Here is a 26,431-nt window from a genome sequence, read left to right as displayed (position 1 = left end):
CCTTCACACTCGGATGCCGACTTGCCTTCTCCTCACTTCAGTTACCACATCCCTTCATCCTGCACAACGGGGAAGTGTGGCGACAGACTGAACGGCATTCTCTTTGGATGTAGGTATACCTTCACGGCGTCTCTTTTCGTTCTCCTGACTCCACGACCAACACGCTAGGGTGGAGCTCAGGGAGACTAGACATTGCCCCCTGTTGGATACCGCCAGTACTTGCTGCTTGCACGGATTGTCCTTTGTTCGGCAAAGGTGGAGATTTCTTCGACTCTCTCCGTTGGGTGTCACTGGCCTTCACAGCGTCTCCATTTCATCTGGTGACGACAGGTGACGGCTTGCCAGACGATGTCTTCCTGTTGTGTTTCACTGGTTCTGCATGCTCAGACTCCACCGTGCTCGGCCAAGCTGGATGTCTCTTGACCAACAGTGAGCGTAGACTAAAAGTTCCAAAGCACAGTCGAGCGCAGCAAGGTGCACCTAAATGTCGGTGGACGAGGAGGACAAGAGCCATTGCCGGAAAATATGGGCTATCGCTTCTCGGCCTTTTGGCTCAGATCAAGTGTAGTATCTGTTCTTATCAGTTTAATGTCTGATATGTCCTCAGTCTGCGGACCGAATATTAAATTGATTTTTAGGACTCGGAGATGGTTCAGGGGCTTGCTCCCTCCGCTCCACGCATCAACCTGGTCTTGCAGTGCTTCCAGGAATGGTGCCCTCTCCCCGCTTTGGGGCGCAAAATGTATAAAAGCAGAAAATGCCGCAAAACCTGACTTCCCCTTTTCTCTCTTGTCCAGTTGTCTCATCCTGACCAATTTAAGGCCTTTCAGGCTCCAAAGCATTGCTAGTTTTTCTGCTGGCGGGAGCTTCGTGCACGAATGTTGCGAGCCGATGGACTCGCGGACTTGTGGCAGCCAGGCTCCGTTTTCAGCTGATATGCCACACAGATTTCCTGCTGCTTTTTACAGGCCACTCACCTTCACACTCGGATGCCGACTTGCCTTCTCCTCACTTCAGTTACCACATCCCTTCATCCTGCACAACGGGGAAGTGTGGCGACAGACTGAACGGCATCCTCTTTGGATGTAGGTATACCTTCACGGCGTCTCTTTTCGTTCTCCTGACTCCACGACCAACACGCTAGGGTGGAGCTCAGGGAGACTAGACATTGCCCCCTGTTGGATACCGCCAGTACTTGCTGCTTGCACGGATTGTCCTTTGTTCGGCAAAGGTGGAGATTTCTTCGACTCCCTCCGTTGGGTGTCACTGGCCTTCACAGCGTCTCCATTTCATCTGGTGACGACAGGTGACGGCTTGCCAGACGATGTCTTCCTGTTGTGTTTTACTGGTTCTGCATGCTCAGACTCCACCGTGCTCGGCCAAGCTGGATGTCTCTTGACCAACAGTGAGCGTAGCCTGAAAGTTCCAAAGCACAGTCGAGCGCAGCAATAGCGCACAACAGTCCATCAATTGTATTTAAACAGTGCCCTCGAGTCAATTAAATGCATTTCAACAGTGCCCGATTGTGAATCAAATGCATTTAAACAGTGCCCTAAGTTAAATCAAATGCATTCAAACAATGCCCTACAGTAAACCAAACGTTTTTGAACAGTGCTTTCTAGTAAATCAAATGTATTTAAATAGTGCCCTACAGTAAATGAAATGCATTTAAACAGTGACACAGTCAATCAAATGTATTTAAACAGGCGCTGCAATAAATTAAATGCGTTTAAACAGTGCCCTACCGGAAACTAAATGCATTTAAAAAGTGCCATGAAGTAAATCAAATGCATTCAAACAGTGCCCGACAGTGAGCCAAATATATTAAATCGTGATTTATAGTAAATTAATTGCATTTAAACAGTGCCTGACAGTAAATCAAAAGTATTTAAATTTGCGCCTTGGAATAAATTAAATGCGTTTACACAGTGTCCGACACGAAATCAAACGCATTGAAACAATGCCCTCCAGTAAGTCAAGTGCATTTAAACAGTGCCCGGCAGCAAACTAAAGGCATTTAAACAGTGCCCTGCAGTAAATCAAATGCATTTAAACTGCCCGACAGTAAATCAAATGTATTTAAACAGTGCCCCAGAATACATCCAAAGTATTTAAACAGTGTACTGCAGTGAATAAAATATAATTAAATAGCGCACAACAGTCCATCAAATGTATTTAAACAGTGCCCCAGAATACATCCAAAGTATTTAAACAGTGTACTGCAGTAAATCAAATATAATTAAATAGCGCACAACAGTCCATCAAATGCATTTAAACATTGCCCTCGAGTCAATTAAATGCATTTAAACAGTGCCCTACAGTAAATCAAATGCATTTGAACAGTGGCCTAAAATAAATCAATTATATCTAAACGGTGCCAAATGTATTTAAACAGTTCTTTATAGTAAATTAAATGCATTTAAACAGTGCCGACAATAAATCAAATGTATTTAAACAGTGCCCCGACAGTCAATCAAATGCGTTTAAACACTGCGCAAGAGTAAAACAAATACTTTTAAACAGTACACCACAGTAAATCAAATGCATTTAAACAGTGCCCTACAGTAAATCAAATGCATTTAAACAGTGCCCTACAGTAAATCAAATGCATTTAAACAGTGCCCAACAGTAAATCAAATGCATTTTGTTCCCTACAGTAAACTAATTGCATTTAAATAGTGCCCGATACTCAAATGCATTTAAACATTGCCCTCCTGTGAATCAAAAGCATTTAAACAGTGTTCTACGTTAAATCAAATGCATTTAAACAGTGCCCTACAGTAAACCAAATGCATTTAAACAGTGACATAGTAAATCAAATGTTTTTAAACAGGCGCTACAATAAATCAAATGCATTTAAACAGTATCCTACAGTGAACTAAATGCATTATTAAAATGCCCTGCAGTGAATCAAATGCATTCAAACAGTGCCCTACAGTATACGAAATGCTTTTAAACAGTTTCTGACAGTTATCTGAATGCATTTAAAGAGTGCCCAACACTCAAATGCATATAAGTAGTGCCCTACAGTAAATTAAATGAATGTAAACAGTGCCCTGTTGTAAACCAAATGCGTTTAAATAGTGCGGTGAAGTAAATGAAATGCATTTAAACTGTGCCCTACAATAAATCAAACGCATTTTAACAGTGCCCATAGTAAATCAATGCATTTAAACAGTGCCCTACAGGAAATCAAATGCATTTATACAGTGCCCTACAGTAAACCAAATGCATTTAAACAGTGCCCTATAGTCAATCAAATGTATTTAAACAGTGCCCTACAGTCAAACGGACCTTATTTAAACAGAGCCTTACAGTAACACACCAATTAAAAGTGCCCTACTGTAATCGGACTTAAAATGTGCCCGATAATAAATCATGTTTTTAAACATTAAACATGTTTATGTAAAGCGAATTGCTTTGGAGACCTAAAAAACAACTTTCCCGAGGCCAGTATATGCCCTTCCAAAAACTGAACGGGATCCAGCCAAAATAATACTGTTCCATATTTCTATCCAGCATATTAATTCTGCTCCATTTTAATATGCAGCCATATTAAAACGGCTCCATATTAATACTGTTCCATATTAATACTCTTCCACATTAATACTGTTCCATATTAATACTGTTCCATATTCGTGCTGCTTCATTTTAAGACCGTTACAAATGAGTACTGTTCCCTATTAATGTCCAGCATATAAACATTGTTCCATATTAATATTCGCTCATATTATAACTTTTCCATATTAGTAGTGTTCCATATTAATACTGTTCTATATGATTACTGTTACATATTAATATCCAGCCATGTTAACGCTGTTCCATATTAGTACTGTTCCTAATTAATATCTGGCCATTTTAATATCCGGCTATATTAACACTGTTCCATACTAATACAGTTCCATATTAACATCCAGCCACATTCCATATTAATAATAATTATCTTTGTCACAAGTAGTCTTACATTAACACAACAACGAAGTTACTGTGAAAAGCCCTTCGTCGCCACATTCTGGCGCCTGTTCGGGGACACAGAGGGAGAATTCAGAATGTCCAATTCACCTAACAAGCACGTCTTTCGGGCCTTGTGGGAGGAAACCGGAGCACCCGCAGGAAATGCACGCAGACACCGGGAGAACATGCAGGCTCCGCAAAGAGAGTGACCCAATCTAGGAATCAAATCTGGGACCCTGGAGCTGTGAAGATATGATTCCATATTAATACTGTTCCATATTAGTACTGTTCCATATTAATATTCAGCCATATCAATACTATTCCATATTAATACGGTTCCAAGTTAATATGCAGCCATATTAATACTGCTCCATATGAATAATGTTCCATATTAATATCCAGCCACATTAATGCTGTTCCATACCAATATGGTTCCATATTAATATGCAGCCAGATTAATACGTTTTTGCTCAATGCCTGCTACCCCGCCCCCCACATGGAGGTTGGACATGGCCCGACTTGCCCAGAATGCTTTGTGCAAGAAAATATCACAGGCCACAGATGACTATATTATTAATAACTAGAATGGGGAAGTCCCGCCCTTCACGCTCTGGGAGGCCACGAAGGCTGAGATCAGGGGTGATATCATGGCCAAGAACGCACGTAGAGACAAGGTAGAGAGGGCGGCTAGGCGACAGTTGTGGACTCCATACTGGAGGTAGACAGGCGATACTCTGAGGGCCCGAACAAAGAACACCTGGCGGAGAGGAAAACGCTACAAATGGACTTTGATCTGCTCTCCACGAGGGAAGCATTGCAGCAACTCCGCCAGGTACGGGAGACCCTTTACGAACACGGAGATAAAGCCAGCCACTGCTGGTTCGCCAGCTGAGAAAGCAGGCAGCCACGGGGGTAATAGCTCAGATTAGAAGCAGCAGACCGAATCCAGTGACGGAGCCAAAAAATGTCTACGAGGCATTTGAGACCTTCTACCGGGGGCTATTCACCCTCAAGCCCTCAGCTTAGGGATGAAACAGTTCATCGATGGACGGGACACACCAGTTGTGAGACAGGCTGAAAATGGGACTGGAAGCACCAGTAAAATTGGGAGAAGGATAGCGCAGTGGTGAGCCCTCGTTCCTCATGGTCCCGCCCGCCCCACACATCCCTGTGACGATGGATGTGGCTGTCCTGCAACCCAGTTGTGTGTCGAAGCTGGGATTCGTCTTTCTGGAGCGCAGGAGGTTATGGGGAATTTAAACAAGTCTTCAACGTAATAAAGATTTTTTTTTAATGATAGAAATGGATAGATCCTCTGCCCCCAATTGCTCGACTGCATGAATCCCACCTTAGTTAGTGTCCTAATCCACCGGACTTTCCACAATACCATATCCAGCAATACTCAGGAAGAATAATTGTTTTCCTATCCAGCCGACTGTTCTATATTGAAGAAGCTGGTAAACTTTAGAAGGACAATTCTGCCTTCCTATCCACACTGCTGTTCACACATCAGTGCACTACGTCGATATATACTTTGGACTGACTTTTCTGTGTCATTTTTGGCTCTATTGTTCATAAAAACAGATCAAGCTGAGCTGAACGAGATCTGCGTGTCCCCAGTGCACTCTGCTGAACACATCCAGATATAGTCTGGAGTAATATTTCGCTCTTCCGTTCTAACCTGGTGCTCCAACGGACACATGCACCTGCCCTGCAGCCGAACATGTATGTGTTTCATTTCCCAACCACTGTCCACACCCACTGACCCAAGCTGGACTTCAGAAGCCAATCTGCCTGTGCCATTCGCCTTGGATTGTTTCGAAATCCCACGTCAGGCTCGAATGCAGGTTACAATTCTTTATAGAATCATAGAATCCCGACAGAGCGGAAGGCGGGTCATTCGGCCCAACGAGTCTGCACCAGCCCTTAGAAAGAGCAACCTATTTAAGCCCACACCGCCACCCTATCCACATTCTCGCAACCCAAACAAACCTAAAGGGCAATTTAGCACGGCGAATCCACCTGACTTGCACATATTTGGACTGTGGGAGGAAAACAGAGAACCCAGAGGAAACCGTGTCAGAGAAAGTGCAAACTCCACATGGACAGACATCCGAGGCGGGAATTGAACCTGGGTTGCTGGCGCGCTGAGGCAAGCGTGTAAACTACTGTGACACCGGATTGCAGCCTCCTGGACTCTGCACTGCACAGATTCACCGTGTAGGACAATCTCTGGGGTCTCTGACAGCCTCTTTTTTGTTTTACAATGAAATACACAGTTCTTAAAATTTAGAGTAGTCAATTATTTTTCCAATTTATGGTGGCTAATCCACCTACCTCTCACATCTTTGAGTTGTGGGGTGAGACTCACGCAGAACCGGGGAGAATGTGCAAACTCCACGCGGCCAGTGACCCGGGGCCGGGGTCGCAATGTGGACTGGGAACTTCAGGAAATTAGGAGAGCAAAAACGGTACATGAAAGGATACAGGCAGGTAAAATGAACGAACGTCCTAAGTAATTTTACCAGCTCATTAAGGGTAAAAGGATAACTCGGGATATAGCCCGAAAACATGGGCTATCGCATCTCGGCCTTTTGGTTCAGATCAAGTGTAGTATCTGTTCTTATCAGTTTAATATCTGGAATGTCCCCTTCGGGGGACCGAATATTAAATTGATTTTTGGGACACGGAGATGGTTCAGGGGCTTTCTTGCTCCGCTCCAGGCATCAACCTGGTCTTGCAATGTTTCCAGGAATGGTGCCTTCACCCCGCTTTGGGCACAAATAGTGCAAAAGCAGAAAATGGCGCAAAACCTGGCTTCCCCTCTTCTGTCTTGTCCAGTTGTCTCATCCTGACCAATTAAAAAATTTTCAGGCTCCAGAGCATTGCTAGCTTTTCTGCTGGCGGGCGCTTCGCGCACTAATGTCGTGAGCCTATGGGCTCGCGGACCTGCGGCAGCCAGGCTCCGTTTTCAGCTGATATGCCAAACAGATTTCCTGCTGCTTTTTACAGGCCACTCACTCTCACCCTCGGATGCCTACTTGCCTTCTCCTCACTTCAGTTACCACATCCCTTCATCCTGCGCAACGGGGAAGTGTGGCGACAGACTGAACGGCATCCTGATTTGGATGTAGGTATACCTTCACGGCGTCTCTTTTTGTTCTCCTGACTCCACGACCAACACGCCAGGGCGGAGCTCAGGGAGACTAGACATTGCCCTCTGTTGGATTCCGCCAGTACTTGCTGCTTGCACGGATTGCCCTTTGTTCGGCAAAGGTGGAGATTTTTTCGACTCCCTCCGTTGGGTGTCACTGGGACTTCACAGCGTCTCCATTTAATCTGGTGACGACAGGGGGCGGCTTGCCAGACGATGTCTTCCTGTTGTGTTTTACTGGTTCTGCATGCACAGACTCCACCGTGCTCGGCCAAGCTGGAGGTCTCTTGACCAACAGTGACCGTAGACTAAAAGTTCCAAAGCACAGTCGAGCGCAGCAAGGTGCTCCTGAATGTCGGTGGACGAGGAGGACAAGAGCCATAACCGGAAAATATTGGCTATCGCTTCTCGGCCTTTTGGCTGAGATCAAGTGTAGTCTCATTTCATCGAGGGAAGCTGATGATTTCCATGTCGATCGTGGATTGGAGAACTCGGAGGGATTGAAGTCGTCAAAGAGGAAACGTTTGGAGCCCGGCTGCTATTGGTGGATCTGCATAGGCCTAACGCCGATACAGTTCAGACCCAACGTACGAGCTATGGATGCAGCTTCATCCCGACCACCAGGCTGGGGAGTGCGAAACACTGTCCGAGTCACAGTGAAGAAAACGGAACGAGAGTCACCTGTGGACAGGAAACATTTCGTGAAGAGGGTGCTGCTCGAGTGTTGAGGGTTTACAGCAACAGAGATCTTCTGCTTGCAGAACTTCCCCAACAATGTTTTTTTTGATGTCACCTTCAAGAGCGTCGCAGCGTGCATCAAATTCTTGATTGTCTTCAAGGAAAAAGGTAACCAGAGTCCCTTGTCGATCCTGACTGCGGATCCTCTGTTTACGCTACCGTCGCAGCGAAATCGGGTTGTTACACTGCACACGTACAACCCCCACGTCCCTGTGTCTCATGTGCCGACGTTCCTCGCCAGGTACGCTCAGCTGAAAAGGACAGCGTGCAAGTGAAAGACACCTTCGGCATCTGGACAAGTGAGCACCAGGTCAAGGTGACTCTATGAACAGACAGCAAATGAACCATCCTGCATCCCCCCTCCAGTTTCGCTATTGGAGCAAATCGTGGCTACCTCTACTACGTGGGACAGCCACGAGTCTGCCACACCTGTGGCAAAACGGGGCATGTTGCAGCAAACTGCAGTGTGACCTTCTGCAAAACCTGCAGGCAGGAGTGACACATGACTAAGGAATGCAAGGAAGACAAGTCCTGCAACCTGTGTGAGGAGGCCGGCCATCTTTACAGGGCCTGCCCGAAACGCGGGGCGACATACGCTCAAATCATCAGCAGCGGAGTTAAAAAGGCGACCAGAGAGGAGGTGCATACACCCTCCACCGAAAAAGACACCACGGCTCAGAATGAGGAAAAGCAAGAGAAGGGCCCCCAACAAAAAGAGGAGGCCCCAGCACCTCCTGACAACCCAGCCACAGCCCCATCTGATGAGGAACACTCAATGGAAGAGTAAGAGGATGGGACAAAGAATAAAGAGCCCTGGGAAACAGTGAACAGGGACAAACGAAAGAGAAAACAAAAAAACAAACTGAGGAACCCCCCGAGGGGTAGTGGCAAAAAGAGACACCTTTCAGCCGGCGCACTTAGCGCCGACACCTCATCCGATGAGGGAAAACAGGACAAGAATCGGCCTCAAATAAACAGACAAAGCACCAACGTGGAACGGGAGGCACAGACCCCCCAGACCACCGACCGGGAAGAAAACAAGGTCACAGACCAACCCCCGATAGCAACGAGCAGCAACAACCCAGGTGAAGACCGGCCTGCAACCCCAACACCGACTGACTGCCACGAGGAACCCCAGGGCTACACCACCCCCCCCATTGCATCTGCATCAAAATCACTGGGCCAGTACGGACCAGAACAGTTTTCTCAGCCCTGCAACTGTGCTAAAGTTTGCGAGCACCACCGGCATGCTGGGGAACATTCAACAGCTGGAACAGCCAACTGTATAGACTCTGGACCTTTGGAACTGGTAAATCTACCTTTTTATAATGGGTTTAAAAATTGCATCCATAAATGTGCGAAGCATCAAAGATACTTCGCGGTCTGTAGCCACACTCAACTATTTGGCAAATGCAAAAGCTGACCTACTGTTCCTGCAGGAGTGCGGAATTCCGCACCTCAGCAACTACAGGCGCTGGTCGAGCTGGTGGTCCCACGGGCCATCCATCTGGTCAGGAGGAAACGACTGCCGCTCCTCCGGCCTGGGTATTCTGCTGCGGGGAGGAAACTTCACCATCTCCGACGTTAAGGAGGTGGTGGGCGGGCGCCTCCTCGTAGCAGACGTGAAATACAAAAACACCCCTCTCTGACTTATTAATGTGTACGCCCCAGCCGTAAAAAGTGAGCGGCTGGCAGTTCTTCAGCAACTCCCACTGCTGTTGGCCACCTCCAAGCCGGTCATCCTGGGTGGTGACTTCAACTGCATCATCGATGCGGCTGGACGATCCAGCAAAGCCGACAGCAAACTAGACGCTACGTCCAGACTCCTGATGGAAACGGTAAAAGACGCCAAGCTGCTCGACGTCTGCAGCAACCCTGCAGACGGCGCGCAGCGTAGATACACATGGTCACGGCCAGACGGGTCCGTCCGCTCCAGGATAGACTTCTTTTTTGTGTCCCGAGCTTTCACGGTCAGGTCCACCGACGTAACGCCGGTGTTCTTCTCTGACCACTGCCTCCTACTGGCCGACTGCCACCTGCAGGAAGACCAGGGGGTAGGCAGGGGGACGTGGAAGCTAAATGTAAAACTGCTGACCCCTGAGAACATCGAGGAACTCAGGAGGGATTACAAAGGTTGGAGAACCGTGAAACCCCTCTTTGAGGCCCCACATCTCTGGTGGGAAGCAATCAAGGGGAATATCAAGAGGTTTTTCATCCTCAAGGGCGTTCAAAAGGAGAGAGAGAGACGAGGGGTCATGTCCAGGCTCCAGAAAAGTATGCAAAATTTGCTCCAGCTGCAGTCGATGGGGGTGGACGTTAAGGAGGATCTCCAAGAGGTGAAGAGCCAGCAAGCCTCGCTCTACACCTCGGAGGCCTCCAAGGTTATCTTCCGTTCCAGAGTCCGCTCCGTGGAGCAGGACGAAAAGTGCTCACGCTTCTTCTTCCAAAAGGTGCACAGAGAGACCTCTGTGATCAGCAGCCTGAAGGAAGAAGATGGCTCTGAAAAGTCATCGCAGTCTGACATCCTGAGGATCAGCCAATCCTTTTATGCCGGACTGTATGACCTGAAGCCAACAGATAGCACTGTTTCCCAGACCTTCCTGTCGACTATCACGGAGGTCATAGGCGACAGCGAGCTGGAAAACCTGGACAAACCACTAACTCTGGACGAGCTGACAAAGGCCGCCAAGTCCTTCGAGACGAGTAAAACTCCCGGAAGCGACGGCTTACCGGTTGAGTTGTATTCGGCTCTGTGGGACTGGATGGGCCCAGACCTGCTGGAAGTGTACGAGAGTATGCTTCTGGAAGGCAGCATGTCAGAGTCCATGAGGAAAGGCATCATCACCCTCATCTACAAACAGAAGGGGGAAAGGGAAGAAATTCGAAATTGGCGACCCATTTCACTGTTGAATGTGGACTACAAAATTCTAGCAAAGGTCATCGCCAATCGGGTCAGGTCTGCTCTGGAGTCGGTGATCCACCCTGACCAGACCTGTGCTGTACCCGGCAGGAAGATCTCTGATAGCCTCGCGCTACTCAGGGATACGATCGCCTACGTGCAGGACCGGGGGGTGGACACTTGCCTCATCAGCCTTGACCAGGAGAAGGCTTTTGACAGAATATCGCACACCTACATGATGGATGTGCTCTCCAAAATGGGGTTTGGGGAGGGAATTCGCAATTGGATCAAACTGCTCTACACAAACATCTATAGCGCAGTCTCAATCAATGGGTGGGAATCAGAAAAGTTCCAGTTCAGATCTGGAGTCAGGCAGGGCTGCCCTCTCTCCTCTGCCCTTTTTGTGTGCTGCATAGAACCTTTTGCCGAGTCCATCAGGAGGGATCCGGGTATAAGAGGAGTGACGATCCCAGGCAGTGGAGGCATGCAAGTCAAGGCCTCCCTGTACATGGACGACGTTGCCGTCTTCTGCTCGGATCCTGCGTCTGTACGCAGGCTCTTAACCACCTGCGACCAGTTTGAACTGGCCTCTGGAGCCAAGGTAAACCGGGGCAAGAGCGAGGCCATGTTCTTTGGGAACTGGGCCGACCGGTCCTTTGTCCCCTTCACTGTCAGGTCAGATTACCTGAAGGTGCTGGGGATATGGTTCGGAGCTGCTGGGGCGTGCACCAAAAACTGGGAGGAGCGCATAGGAAAGGTAAGACAGAAACTGGGCTGGTGGGAGCAACGCTCCCTCTCCATTGCGGGCAAAACCCTGGTCATCAGGTGTGAGGTACTCTCGGTGCTACTGTACGTGGCGCAGGTCTGGCCCATAACCCGACCCTACGCCACAGCAGTCACCCGGGCCATCTTCAAATTTATCTGGCGATCCAAGATGGACCGTGTCCGAAGGGACACCATGTACAAACCTCTGGAGAAGGGAGGGCGGAACGTACCCAACGCCTCCCTCATCCTGTTGGCCACCTTTGTGTCCAGCTGCATCAAGCTGTGCGTGGACCCCCAGTATGCAAACACCAAGTGTCACTACATACTGAGGTTCTACCTGTCCCCGGTGTTGCGAAGGATGGGCCTGGCCTCATTGCCGCGGAACGCTCCAAGTAGTTGGACCGTACCGTACCACCTGTCCTTTGTGGAAAAGTTTTTGAAGGAAAACACCTTTGACCACAAGGCAATGAAGCAGTGGTCAGCACGTAATGTCCTCGAGGCCCTCAGGGAAAAGGAGACCGTGGAGGACGTTGGATGGTTCCCTGAGCAGACTGCCAGAGTCATCTGGCAGAACGCCTCATCACCAGAACTTTCAAACAAGCACCAAGACCTAGCTTGGCTGGTGGTGAGAAAGGCCCTCCCTGTCAGATTCTTCATGCACACCCGAAGGCTCTGCACCAATGCACGCTGCCCTCGGAGTGGCTGTGGGGGAAATGAGACGGTCACACACCTCCTTGTGGAATGTGCCTTTGCAAAGAAGGTCTGGAGAGAGATGCAGTGGTATTTGTCAAGGTTTATCCCAAACAGATCTGTGACACAGGACTCTGTGCTCTACGGACTGTTTCCAGGGACACACACCGAGACAAATATCAACTGCTGCTGGAAGGTCATCAACTCGGTAAAAGACGCTCTTTGGTCTGCCCGAAACTTGCTGATCTTCCAGTGCAAAGAATTGTCCTCGACCGAGTGTTGCAGACTGGCACATTCCAAGGTCCAGGACTACGTGCTGAGGGACGCACTCAAGCTTGGGGCAGCTGCCGCCAAGGCGCAATGGGGAAAGACCACTGTGTAAAGTCTTTCCAGCAAATGTACACCGAGGGGTGCGTAACAGTGTAAAGCCCCTCGGTCTGGGCAACCAACACTCCAATGTATAAAACAAACATGACAATGTAAATATTTAAGAAGGAATTGTAATGTAAAGAGTGATATGTGTACGACAATATCAAAATTGAATGAAAGAAAGTCAAGGCAACATGTAACCCTGCCGGAAATGTACAGTCAAGACAATTTGAAATGTTTCTGAAATGCTCATGATAAATTTTTATGAATAAAGTATATTTTTTTGAAAAAAAAAAAAAAAAAAAAATCTGTTCTTATCAGTTTAATATCTGATATGTCCTCAATCTGTGGACCGAATATTAAATTTATTTTTAGGACTCGGAGATGGTTCAGGGGCTTGCTCCTTCCGCTCCACGCATCAACCTGGTCTTGCAGTGCTTCCAGGAATGGTGCCCTCTCCCCACTTTGGGGCGCAAAATGTATAAAAGCAGAAAATGCCGCAAAACCTGGCTTCCCCTTTTCTCTCTTGTCCAGTTGTCTCATCCTGACCAATTTAAGGCCTTTCCGGCTCCAAAGCATTGCTAGCTTTTCTGCTGGCGGGAGCTTCGTGCACGAATGTTGCGAGCCGATGGACTCGCGGACTTGCGGCAGCCAGGCTCCGTTTTCAGCTGATATGCCACACAGATTTCCTGCTGCTTTTTACAGGCCACTCACCTTCACACTCGGATGCCGACTTGCCTTCTCCTCACTTCAGTTACCACATCCCTTCATCCTGCACAACGGGGAAGTGTGGCGACAGACTGAACGGCATCCTGTTTGGATGTAGGTACACCTTCACGGCGTCTCTTTTCGTTCTCCTGACTCCACGACCAACACGCCAGGGTGGAGCTCAGGGAGACTAGACATTGCCCTCTGTTGGATTCCGCCAGTACTTGCTGCTTGCACGGATTGCCCTTTGTTCGGCAAAGGTGGAGATTACTTCGACTCCCTCCGTTGGGTGTCACTGGGCCTTCACAGCGTCTCCATTTCATCTGGTGACGACAGGGGACGGCTTGCCAGACGATGTCTTCGTGTTGTGTTTACTGGTTCTGCATGCACAGACTCCACCGTGCTCGGCCAAGCTGGATGTCTCTTGACCAACAGTGAGCGTAGACTAAAATTCCAAAGCACAGTCGAGCGCAGCAAGGTGCACCTGAATGTCGGTGGACGAGGAGGACAAGAGCCATTGCCGGAAAAAATGGGCTATCGCTTCTCGGCCTTTTGGCTCAGATCAAGTGTAGTATCTGTTCTTATCAGTTTAATATCTGATATGTCCTCAATCTGGGGACCGAATATTAAATTGATTTTTAGAACTCGGAGATGGTTCAGGGGCTTGCTCTTTCCGCTCCACGCATCAACCTGGTCTTGCAGTGCTTCCAGTAATGGTGCCTTCACCCCGCTTTGGGGCGAAAATGTATAAAAGCAGAAAATGCCGCAAAACCTGCCTATCCCTTTTCTCTGTTGTCCAGTTGCCTCATCCTGACCAATTTAAGGCATTTCAAGCTCCAAAGCATTGCTAGCTTTTCTGCTGGCGGGAGCTTCGTGCACTGATGTTGCGAGCCGATGGACTCGAGGACTTTCGGCAGCCAGGCTCCGTTTTAAGCTGATATGCCGCACAGATTTCCTGCTGCTTTTTACAGGCCACTCACCCTCACCCTCGGATGCCGACTTGCCTTCTCCGCACTTCAGTTACCACATCCCTTCATCCTGCACAACGGGGAAGTATGGCGACAGACTGAACGGCATCCTCTTTGGATGTAGGTATACCTTCACGGCGTCTCTTTTCGTTCTCCTGACTCCACGACCAACACGCTAGGGTGGAGCTCAGGGAGACTAGACATTGCCCCCTGTTGGATACCGCCAGTACTTGCTGCTTGCACGGATTGCCCTTTGTTCGGCAAAGGTGGAGATTTCTTCGACTCCCTCCGGTGGGTGTCACTGGCCTTCACAGCGTCTCCATTTCATCTGGTGGCGACAGGGGACGGCTTGCCAGACGATGTCTTCCTGTTGTGTTTTACTTGGTTCTGCATGCTCAGACTCCACCATGCTCGGCCAAGCTGGATGTCTCTTGACCAACAGTGAGCGGAGACTGAAAGTTCCAAAGCACAGTCGAGCGCAGCAATAGCGCACAACAGTCCACCAATTGTATTTAAAAGGTGCCCTCGAGTCAATTAAATGCATTTCAACAGTGCCCGATTGTGAATCAAATGCATTTAAACAGTGCCCTAAGTTAAATCAAATGCATTCAAACAATGCCCTACAGTAAACCAAACGTTTTTGAACAGTGCTTTCTAGTAAATCAAATGTATTTAAATAGTGCCCTACAGTAAATGAAATGCATTTAAACAGTGACACAGTAAATCAAATGTATTTAAACAGGCGCTGCAATAAATCAAATGCGTTTAAACAGTGCCCTACCGGAAACTAAATGCATTTAAAAAGTGCCATGAAGTAAATCAAATGCATTCAAACAGTGCCCTCCAGTGAGCCAAATATATTAAATCGTGATTTATAGTAAATTAATTGCATTTAAACAGTGCCTGACAGTAAATCAAAAGTATTTAAATTAAATGCGTTTACACAGTGTCCGACACGAAATCAAACGCATTGAAACAATGCCCTCCAGTAAGTCAAGTGCATTTAAACAGTGCCCGGCAGCAAACTAAAGGCATTTAAACAGTGCCCTGCAGTAAATCAAATGCATTTAAACTGCCCGACAGTAAATCAAATGTATTTAAACAGTGCCCCAGAATACATCCAAAGTATTTAAACAGTGAATAAAATATAATTAAATAGCGCACAACAGTCCATCAAATGTATTTAAACAGTGCCCCAGAATAAATCCAAAGTATTTAAACAGTGTACTGCAGTAAATCAAATATAATTAAATAGCGCACAACAGTCCATCAAATGCATTTAAACATTGCCCTCGAGTCAATTAAATGCATTTAAACAGTGCCCTACAGTAAATCAAATGCATTTGAACAGTGGCCTAAAATAAATCAATTATATCTAAACGGTGCCAAATGTATTTAAACAGTTCTTTATAGTAAATTAAATGCATTTAAACAGTGCCCCGACAGTCAATCAAATGCTTTTAAACACTGCGCAAGAGTAAAACAAATACTTTTAAACAGTGCACCACAGTAAATCAAATGCATTTAAACAGTGCCCTACAGTAAATCAAATGCATTTAAACAGTGCCCTATAGTAAATCAAATGCATTTAAACAGCGCCCAACAGTAAATCAAATGCATTTTGTTCCCTACAGTAAACTAATTGCATTTAAATAGTGCCCGATACTCAAATGCATTTAAACATTGCCCTCCTGTGAATCAAAAGCATTTAAACAGTGTTCTACGTTAAATCAAATACATTTAAACAGTGCCCTACAGTAAACCAAATGCATTTAAACAGTGACATAGTAAATCAAATGTTTTTAAACAGGCGCTACAATAAATCAAATGCATTTAAACAATATCCTACAGTGAACTAAATGCATTTTTAAAATGCCCTGCAGTGAATCAAATGCATTCAAACAGTGCCCTACAGTATACGAAATGCTTTTAAACAGTTTCTGACAGTTAACTGAATGCATTTAAAGAGTGCCCAACACTCAAATGCATATAAGTAGTGCCCTACAGTAAATTAAATGAATGTAAACAGTGCCCTGTTGTAAACCAAATGCGTTTAAATAGTGCGGTGAAGTAAATGAAATGCACTTAAACTGTGCCCTACAATAAATCAAACGCATTTTAACAGTGCCCATAGTAAATCAATGCATTTAAACAGTGCCCTACAGGAAATCAAATGCATTTATACAGTGCCCTACAGTAAACCAAATGCATTTAAACAGTGCCCTATAGTCAATCAAATGTATTTAAACAGTGCCCCACAGTCAAACGGACCTTATTTAAACAGAGCCTTACAGTAACACACCAATTAAAAGTGCCCTACTGTAATCGGACTTAAAATGTGCCCGATAATAAATCATGTTTTTAAACATTAAACATGTTTATGTAAAGCGAATTGCTTTGGAGACCTAAAAAACAACTTTCCCGAGGCCAGTATATGCCCTTCCAAAAACTGAACGGGATCCAGCCAAAATAATACTGTTCCATATTTCTATCCAGCATATTAATTCTGCTCCATTTTAATATGCAGCCATATTAAAACGGCTCCATATTAATACTGTTCCATATTAATACTCTTCCACATTAATACTGTTCCATATTAATACTGTTCCATATTCGTGCTGCTTCATTTTAAGACCGTTACAAATGAGTACTGTTCCCTATTAATGTCCAGCATATAAACATTGTTCCATATTAATATTCGCTCATATTATAACTTTTCCATATTAGTAGTGTTCCATATTAATACTGTTCTATATGATTACTGTTACATATTAATATCCAGCCATGTTAACGCTGTTCCATATTAGTACTGTTCCATATTAATATCTGGCCATTTTAATATCCGGCTATATTAACACTGTTCCATACTAATACAGTTCCATATTAACATCCAGCCACATTCCATATTAATAATAATTATCTTTGTCACAAGTAGTCTTACATTAACACAACAACGAAGTTACTGTGAAAAGCCCTTCGTCGCCACATTCTGGCGCCTGTTCGGGGACACAGAGGGAGAATTCAGAATGTCCAATTCACCTAACAAGCACGTCTTTCGGGCCTTGTGGGAGGAAACCGGAGCACCCGCAGGAAATGCACGCAGACACCGGGAGAACATGCAGGCTCCGCAAAGAGAGTGACCCAATCTAGGAATCAAATCTGGGACCCTGGAGCTGTGAAGATATGGTTCCATATTAATACTGTTCCATATTAGTACTGTTCCATATTAATATTCAGCCATATCAATACTATTCCATATTAATACGGTTCCAAGTTAATATGCAGCCATATTAATACTGCTCCATATGAATAATGTTCCATATTAATATCCAGCCACATTAATGCTGTTCCATACCAATATGGTTCCATATTAATATGCAGCCAGATTAATACGTTTTTGCTCAATGCCTGCTACCCCGCCCCCCACATGGAGGTTGGACATGGCCCGACTTGCCCAGAATGCTTTGTGCAAGAAAATATCACAGGCCACAGATGACTATATTATTAATAACTAGAATGGGGAAGTCCCGCCCTTCACGCTCTGGGAGGCCACGAAGGCTGAGATCAGGGGTGATATCATGGCCAAGAACGCACGTAGAGACAAGGTAGAGAGGGCGGCTAGGCGACAGTTGTGGACTCCATACTGGAGGTAGACAGGCGATACTCTGAGGGCCCGAACAAAGAACTCCTGGCGCAGAGGAAAAAGCTACAAATGGACTTTGATCTGCTCTCCACGAGGGAAGCATTGCAGCAACTCCGCCAGGTACGGGAGACCCTTTACGAACACGGAGATAAAGCCAGCCACTGCTGGTTCGCCAGCTGAGAAAGCAGGCAGCCACGGGGGTAATAGCTCAGATTAGAAGCAGCAGACCGAATCCAGTGGCAGAGCCAAAAAATGTCTACGAGGCATTTGAGACCTACCGGGGGCTATTCACCCTCAAGCCCTCAGCTTAGGGATGAAACAGTTCATCGATGGACGGGACACACCAGTTGTGAGACAGGCTGAAAATGGGACTGGAAGCACCTGTAAAACTGGGAGAAGGATAGCGCAGTGGTGAGCCCTCGTTCCTCATGGTCCCGCCCGCCCCACACATCCCTGTGACGATGGATGTGGCTGTCCTGCAACCCAGTTTTGTGTAGAAGCTGGGATTCGTCTTTCTGGAGCGCAGGAGGTTAGGGGGAATCTAAACAAGACTTCAACGTCATAAAGATTTTTTTTTAATGATAGAAATGGATAGATCCTCTGCCCCCAATTGCTCGACTGCATAAATCCCACCTTAGTTAGTGTCCCAATCCACCGGACTTTCCACAACACCATATCCAGCTATGCTCAGGAAGAATAATTGTTTTCCTATCCAGCCGACTGTTCTATATTGAAGAAGCTGGTGAACTTTAGAAGGACAATTCTGCCTTCCTATCCACACTGCTGTTCACACATCAGTGCACTACGTCGAGATATACTTTGGACTGACTTTTCTGTGTCATTTTTGGCTCTATTGTTCATAAAAACAGATCAAGCTGAGCTGTACGAGATCTGCGTGTCCCCAGTGCACTCTGCTGAACACATCCAGATATAGTCTGGAGTAATATTTCGCTCTTCCGTTCTAACCTGGTGCTCCAACGGACACATGCACCTGCCCTGCAGCCGAACATGTATGTGTTTCATTTCCCAACCACTGTCCACACCCACTGACCCAAGCTGTACTTCAGAAGCCAATCTGCCTGTGCCATTCGCCTTGGATTGTTTCGAAATCCCACGTCAGGCTCGAATGCAGGTTACGATTCTTTATAGAATCATAGAATCCCTACAGAGCGGAAGGCGGGTCATTCGGCCCAACGAGTCTGCACCAGCCCTTAGAAAGAGCAACCTATTTAAGCCCACACCGCCACCCTATCCTCATTCCCGCAACCCAAACTAACCTAAAGGGCAATTTAGCACGGCGAATCCACCTGACTTGCACATATTTGGACTGTGGGAGGAAAACAGAGAACCCAGAGGAAACCGTGTCAGAGAAAGTGCAAACTCCACATGGACAGACATCCGAGGCTGGAATTGAACCTGGGTTGCTGGCGCGCTGAGGCAAGCGTGCAAACTACTGTGACACCGGATTGCAGCCTCCTGGACTCTGCACTGCACAGATTCACCGTGTAGGACAATCTCTGGGGTCTCTGACAGCCTCTTTTTTGTTTTACAATGAAATACACAGTTCTTAAAATTTAGAGTAGTCAATAATTCTTCCAATTTATGGTGGCTAATCCACCTACCTCTCACATCTTTGAGTTGTGGGGTGAGACTCACGCAGAACCGGGGAGAATGTGCAAACTCCACGCGGCCAGTGACCCGGGGCCGGGGTCGCAATGTGGACTGGGAACTTCAGGAAATTAGGAGAGCAAAAACGGTACATGAAAGTATACAGGCAGGTAAAATGAACGAACGTCCTAAGTAATTTTACCAGCTCATTAAGGGTAAAAGGATAACTCGGGAAATAGCCGGAAAACATGGGCTATCGCTTCTCGGCCTTTTGGTTCAGATCAAGTGTAGTATCTGTTCTTATCAGTTTAATATCTGGTATGTCCCCTTCGGGGGTCCGAATATTAAATTGATTTTTGGGACACGGAGATGGTTCAGGGGCTTTCTTGGTCCGCTCCAGGCATCAACCTGGTCTTGCAATGTTTCCAGGAATGGTGCCTTCACCCCGCTTTGGGCACAAATAGTGCAAAAGCAGAAAATGGCGCAAAACCTGGCTTCCCCTCTTCTGTCTTGTCCAGTTGTCTCATCCTGACCAATTAAAAAAATTTCAGGCTCCAGAGCATTGCTAGCTTTTCTGCTGGCGGGCACTTCGCGCACTAATGTCGTGAGCCTATGGGCTCGCGGACTTGCGGCAGCCAGGCTCCGTTTTCAGCTGATATGCCAAACAGATATCCTGCTGCTTTTTACAGGCCACTCACCCTCACCCTCGGATGCCGACTTGCCTTCTCCTCACTTCAGTTACCACATCCCTTCATCCTGCACAACGGGGAAGTGTGGCGACAGACTGAACGGCATCCTGATTTGGATGTAGGTACACCTTCACGGCGTCTCTTTTCGTTCTCGTGACTCCACGACCAACACGTCAGGGTGGAGCTCAGGGAAACTAGACATTGCCCCCTGTTGGATTCCGCCAGTACTCGCTGCTTGCACGGATTGCCCTTTGTTCGGCAAAGGTGGAGATTTCTTCGACTCCCTCCGTTGGGTGTCACTGGGCCTTCACAGCGTCTCCATTTAATCTGGTGACGACAGGGGGCGGCTTGCCAGACGATGTCTTCCTCTTGTGTTTTACTGGTTCTGCATGCACAGACTCCACCGTGCTCGGCCAAGCTGGAGGTCTCTTGACCAACAGTGAGCGTAGACTAAAAGTTCCAAAGCACAGTCGAGCGCAGCAAGGTGCTCCTGAAAGTCGGTGGACGAGGAGGACAAGAGCCATAGCCGGAAAATATTGGCTATCGCTTCTCGGCCTTTTGCCTGAGATCAAGTGTAGTCTCATTTAATCGTGGGAAGCTGAGAATCTCGATGACGATCGTGGATTGGAGAACTCGGAGGAATTGAAGTCGTCAAAGAGGAAACGTTTGGAGCCCGGCTGCTATTGGTGGATCCACATACTGGCCTAAACCTCTGGTTTAGGCCTAACGCCGATACAGTTCAGACCCAACGTACGAGCTATGGATGCAGCTGCATCCCGACCACCAGGCTGGGGAGTGCGAAACACTGTCCGAGTCACAGTGAAGAAAACGGAAGGAGAGTCACCTTTGGATCGGATACTCTTCGTGAAGCGGGTGCTGCTCGAGTGTTGTGGGTTTAAAGCAACAGAAATCTTCTGCTTGCAAAACTTCCCCAAGAATGGCTTCTTTGATGTCACCTTCAAGAGCGGCGCAGCGTGCATCAAATTCTTGAACGTCTTCAAGGAAAAAGGTAACCAGAGTCCCCTGTCGATCCTGACTGCGGAGCCTCTGTTTACGCTACCGGCACAGCGAAATCGGGTTGTTACACTGCACACGTACAACCCCCACGTCCCTGTGTCTGATGTGCTCACGTTCCTCGCCAGGTACGCTGAGCTGAAAGTGACAGCGTGCAAGTGAAAGACACCTTCGGCATCTGGACAAGTGAGCACCAGGTCAAGGTGACCCTAAGAACGGACAGCAACGGAGCCATCCTGCATCCCCCCTCCAATTTCGCTATTGGAGTAAATCGTGGCTACCTCTACTACGTGGGACAGCCACGAGTATGCCACGCCTGTGGCAAAACGGGGCATGTTGCCGCAAACTGCAGTGTGACCTTCTGCAAGAACTGCAGCCAGGAGGGACACATGACTAAGGACTGCAAGGAAGACAAGTGCTGCAACCTGTGTGGGGAGGCCGGCCATCTTTACAGGGCCTGCCCGAAACGCGGGGCGACATATGCACAGATCATCAGCAGCGGAGTCAAAAAGGCGACCAGAGAGGAGGTGCATACACCCTCCACCGAAAAAGACACCACGGTTCAGAATGAGGAAAAGCAACAGAAGGGCCCCCAACAAAAAGAGGAGGTCTCAGCACCTCCTGACAACCCAACCCCAGCCCCATCTGATGAGGAACACTCAATGGAAGAGGAAGAGGATGGGACAAAGAATAAAGAGCCCTGGGAAACAGTGAACAGGGACAAACGAAAGAGGAAACAAAAAAACAAACTGAAGAACCCCCCGAGGGGTAGTGGCAAAAAGCGACACCTCTCAGCCGGCGCACTTCGTGCCGACACCTCATCCGATGAGGGAAAACAGGACAAGAATCGGCCTCAGATAAAGAGGCAAAGCACCAACGTGGAACGGAAGGCACAGACCCCCCAGACCACCGACCGGGAAGAAAACAAGGTCACAGACCAACCCCCGATAGTAACGAGCAGCAACAACCCAGGTGAAGACCGGCCTGCAACCCCAACACCTACTGACTGCCACGACGAACCCCAGGGCTACACCCCCCCCCCCCCAATGCATCTGCATCAAAATCACGCGGCCAGCACGGACCAGAACAGTTTTCTCAGCCCTGCAACTGTGCTAAAGTTTGCGAGCACCACCGGCATGCTGGGGAACATTCAACAGCTGGAACAGCCAACTGTATAGACTCTGGACTCTTGAGACGGGTAAATCTATCTTTTTATAATGGGTTTCAAAATTGCATCCATAAATGTGCGAAGCATCAAAGATACTTCGCGGTGTGTAGCCACACTCAACTATTTGGCAAATGTAAAAGCTGACCTACTGTTCCTGCAGGAGTGCGGAATTCCGCACCTCCGCAACTACAGGCGCTGGTCGAGCTGGTGGTCCCACGGGCCATCCATCTGGTCAGGAGGAAACGACTGCCGCTCCTCCGGCCTGGGTATTCTGCTGCGGGGAGGCAACTTCACCATCTCTGACGTTAAGGAGGTGGTGGGCGGCCGCCTCCTCGTAGCAGACGTGAAATACAAAAACACCCCTCTCAGACTTATTAATGTGTACGCCCCGGCCGTAAAAAGTGAGCGGCTGGCAGTCCTTCAGCAACTCCCACTGCTGTTGGCCACCTCCAAGCCGGTCATCCTGGGTGGTGACTTCAACTGCATCATCGATGCGGCTGGACGATCCAGCAAAGCCGACAGCAAACTAAACGCTACGTCCAGACTCCTGATGGAAACGGTAAAAGACGCCAAGCTGCTCGACGTCTGCAGCAACCCTGCAGACTGCGCGCAGCGTAGATACACATGGTCACGGCCAGACGGGTCCGTCCGCTCCAGGATAGACTTCTTTTTTGTGTCCCGAGCTTTCACGGTCAGGTCCACCGACGTAACGCCGGTGTTCTTCTCTGATCACTGCCTCCTACTGGCCGACTGCCACCTGCAGGAAGACCAGGGGGTAGGCAGGAGGACGTGGAAGCTAAATGTAAAACTGCTGACCCCTGAGAACATCGAGGAACTCAGGAGGGATTACAAAGGTTGGAGAACCGTGAAACCCCTCTTTGAGGCCCCACATCTCTGGTGGGAAGCAATCAAGGGCAATATCAAGAGGTTTTTCATCCTCAAGGGCGTTCAAAAGGTGAGAGAGAGACGAGGGGTCATGTCCAGGCTCCAGAAAAGTATGCAAAATTTGCTCCAGCTGCAGTCGATGGGGGTGGATGTCAAGGAGGATCTCCAAGAGGTGAGAGCCACCAAGCCTCGCTCTACACCTCGGAGGCCTCCAAGGTTATCTTCCGTTCCAGAGTCCGCTCCGTGGAGCAGGACGAAAAGTGCTCACGCTTCTTCTTCCAAAAGGTGCACAGAGAGACCTCTGTGATCAGCAGCCTGAAGGAAGAAGATGGCTCTGAAAAGTCATCGCAGTCTGACATCCTGAGGATCAGCCAATCCTTTTATGCCGGACTGTATGACCTGAAGCCAACAGATAGCACTGTTTCCCAGACTTTCCTGTCGACTATCACGGAGGTCATAGGCGACAGCGAGCTGGAAAACCTGGACAAACCACTAACTCTGGATGAGCTGACAAAGGCCGCCAAGTCGTTCGAAACGAGTAAAACTCCCGGAAGCGACGGCTTACCGGTTGAGTTGTCTTCGGCTCTGTGGGACTGGATCGGCCCAGACCTGCTGGGTGTACGAGAGTATGCTTCTGGAAGGCAACATGTCAGAGTCCATGAGGAAAGGCATCATCACCCTCATCTACAAGCAGAAGGGGGAAAGGGAAGAAATTCGAAATTGGCGACCCATTTCACTGTTGAATGTGGATTAGAAAATTCTAGCTAAGTTCATCGCCAATCGGGTCAGGTCTTCTCTGGAGTCGGTGATCCACCCTGAACAGACCTGTGCTGTACCCGGCAGGAAGATCTCTGATAGCTTCGCGCTACTCAGGGATACGACCGCCTATGTGCAGGACAGAAGGGTGGACACCTGCCTCATCAGCCTTGACCAGGAGAAGGCTTTTGACAGAATATCGCACACCTACATGATGGATGTGCTCTCCAAAATGGGGTTTGGGGAGGGAATTCGCAATTGCATCAAACTGCTCGACACAACCATCTATAGCGCAGTCTCAATCAATGGGTGGGAATCAGAAAAGTTCCAGATCAAATCCGGAGTCAGGCAGGGCTGCCCTCTCTCCTCTGCCCTTTTTGTGTGCTGCATAGAAACTGTTGGCCGAGTCCATCAGGAGGGATCCGGGTATAAGAGGAGTGACGATCCCAGGCAGTGGAGGCATGCAAGTCAAGGCCTCCCTGTACATGGACGATGTGGCCGTCTTCTGCTCGGATCCTGCGTCTGTACGCAGGCTCTTGACCACCTGCGACCAATTTGAACTGGCCTCGGGAGCCAAGGTAAACCGTGGCAAGAGCGAGGCCATGTTCTTTGGGAACTGGGCCGACCGGTCCTTTGTCCCCTTCACTGTCAGGTCAGATTACCTGAAGGTGCTGGTGATATGATTCGGAGTTGCTCGGGCGTGCACCAAAAACTGGGAGGAGCGCATAGCAAAGGTAAGGCAGAAACTGGGCTGGTGGGAGCAACGCTCCCTCTCCATTGCGGGCAAAACCCTGGTCATCACGTGTGAGGTACTCTCGGTGCTACTGTACATGGCGCAGGTCTGGCCCATAACCTGACCCTACGGCACAGAAGTCACCCGGGCCCTCTTCAAATTTATCTGGCGATCCAAGATGGACCGTGTCCGAAGGGACACCATGTACAAACCTCTGGAGAAGGGAGGGCGGAACGTACCCAACGCCTCCCTCATCATGTTGGGCACCTTTGTGTCCAGCTGCATCAATCTGTGCGTGGACCCCCAGTATGCAAACACCAAGTGTCACTACATACTGAGGTTCTACCTGTCATCGGTGTTACGAAGGATGGGCCTGGCCTCATTGCCGCGGAACGCTCCAAGTAGTTGGACCGTACCGTACCACCTGTCCTTTGTGGAAAAGTTTTTGAAGGAGAACACCTTTTACCACAAGGCAATGAAGCAGTGGTCAACACGTAATGTCGTCGAGCAACGAGTATGCCACACCTGTGGCAAAACGGGGCATGTTGCCACAAACTGCAGTGTGACCTTCTGCAAAAACTGCAGGCAGGAGGGACACATGACTCAGGACTGCAAAGAAGACAAGTGCTGCAACCTGTGTGAGGAGGCCGGCCATCTTTTCAGGGCCTGCCCGAAATGCGGGGCAACATATGCACAGATCATCAGCAGCGGAGTTAAAAAGATGATCAGAGAGGAGGTTCATACACCCTTCACCGAAAAAGATACCACGGCACAGAATAAGGAAAAGCAACAGAAGGGCCCTCAACAAAAAGGGGAGGACCCAGCACCTCCTGAAAACCCAACCCCAGCCCTATCTGATGAGGAACACTCAATGGAAGAGGATGGGACAAAGAACAAAGAGCCCTGGGAAACAGTGAACAGGGACAAACGAAAGAGAAAACAAAAAAACAAACTGCAGAACCCCATAATGGGGAGTGGCACAAAGCGACACCTTTCAGACAGTACACTTAGTGCCGAAACCTCCTCCGACGAGGGTAAACAAGCCAAGGATCGGCCTCAAATAAAGAGGCAAAGCACCAACGTGGAACGGGAGGCACAGACCCCCCAGACCACAAACCGGGAAGAAAATAAAACCCGCCGAGACAATCAACCCCTGGCTCATGGGAACACCAATATGACCAACGGCCACCAAACGCCGGACATCGAAAACAAGGTCACAGACCAACCCCCGGAAAGGAACAAGAAGCAACAACCCAGGCGAAGACCGGCCTGCAACCCCAACACCAACTGACTGCCACAACGGACGCCAGGGCTACACTCCCGCCCCCCCTCAATACATCTGCATCAAGTTCACTAGCCAGTGCGGACCAGGACAATTTTCTCAGCCCTGCAACTGTGCTAAAGTTTGAGAGCACCACCGGCATGCTGGGGAACATCCAACAGCTGGAACAGCCAACTGTATAGACTCTGGACTCTGAGACTGGTAAATCTATCTTTATATAATGGGTTTTAAAATTGCATCCATTAATGTGCGAAGCATCAAAGATACTTCGCGGTGTGTAGCCACACTCAGCTACTTAGCAAACGTGAAAGCCGACCTACTGTTCCTGCAGGAGTGCGGAATTCCGCACCTCAGCAACTACAGGCGCTGGTCGAGCTGGTGGTCCCACGGGCCATCCATCTGGTCAGG

At 48.3% G+C, this 26,431-nt stretch overlaps 5 non-coding genes across 5 annotated transcripts; all 5 read left to right on the top strand.

Annotated features, from left to right (window-relative positions):
* Positions 1-532: 532 nt before the first annotated feature.
* Positions 533-723, top strand: LOC140397629 (U2 spliceosomal RNA). Its single transcript, XR_011937062.1, has one exon. It is a non-coding gene; the product is annotated as a U2 spliceosomal RNA (small nuclear RNA).
* A 5,809-nt stretch (positions 724-6,532) lies between these two features.
* On the top strand, positions 6,533-6,722 carry LOC140397902 (U2 spliceosomal RNA). The gene has a single exon (XR_011937324.1). It is a non-coding gene; the product is annotated as a U2 spliceosomal RNA (small nuclear RNA).
* Positions 6,723-12,844: 6,122 nt separating this feature from the next.
* On the top strand, positions 12,845-13,029 carry LOC140397180 (U2 spliceosomal RNA). The gene has a single exon (XR_011936746.1). It is a non-coding gene; the product is annotated as a U2 spliceosomal RNA (small nuclear RNA).
* Positions 13,030-13,813: 784 nt separating this feature from the next.
* On the top strand, positions 13,814-14,004 carry LOC140397494 (U2 spliceosomal RNA). The gene has a single exon (XR_011936930.1). It is a non-coding gene; the product is annotated as a U2 spliceosomal RNA (small nuclear RNA).
* Positions 14,005-19,751: 5,747 nt separating this feature from the next.
* On the top strand, positions 19,752-19,941 carry LOC140397860 (U2 spliceosomal RNA). Its single transcript, XR_011937284.1, has one exon. It is a non-coding gene; the product is annotated as a U2 spliceosomal RNA (small nuclear RNA).
* Positions 19,942-26,431: the final 6,490 nt, after the last annotated feature.

The sequence above is a fragment of the Scyliorhinus torazame genome, chromosome 20 (assembly GCF_047496885.1).
Source record: "Scyliorhinus torazame isolate Kashiwa2021f chromosome 20, sScyTor2.1, whole genome shotgun sequence".
Classification (NCBI taxonomy): domain Eukaryota; kingdom Metazoa; phylum Chordata; class Chondrichthyes; order Carcharhiniformes; family Scyliorhinidae; genus Scyliorhinus; species Scyliorhinus torazame.
This window is presented reverse-complemented; position numbering and strand designations above follow the sequence as displayed.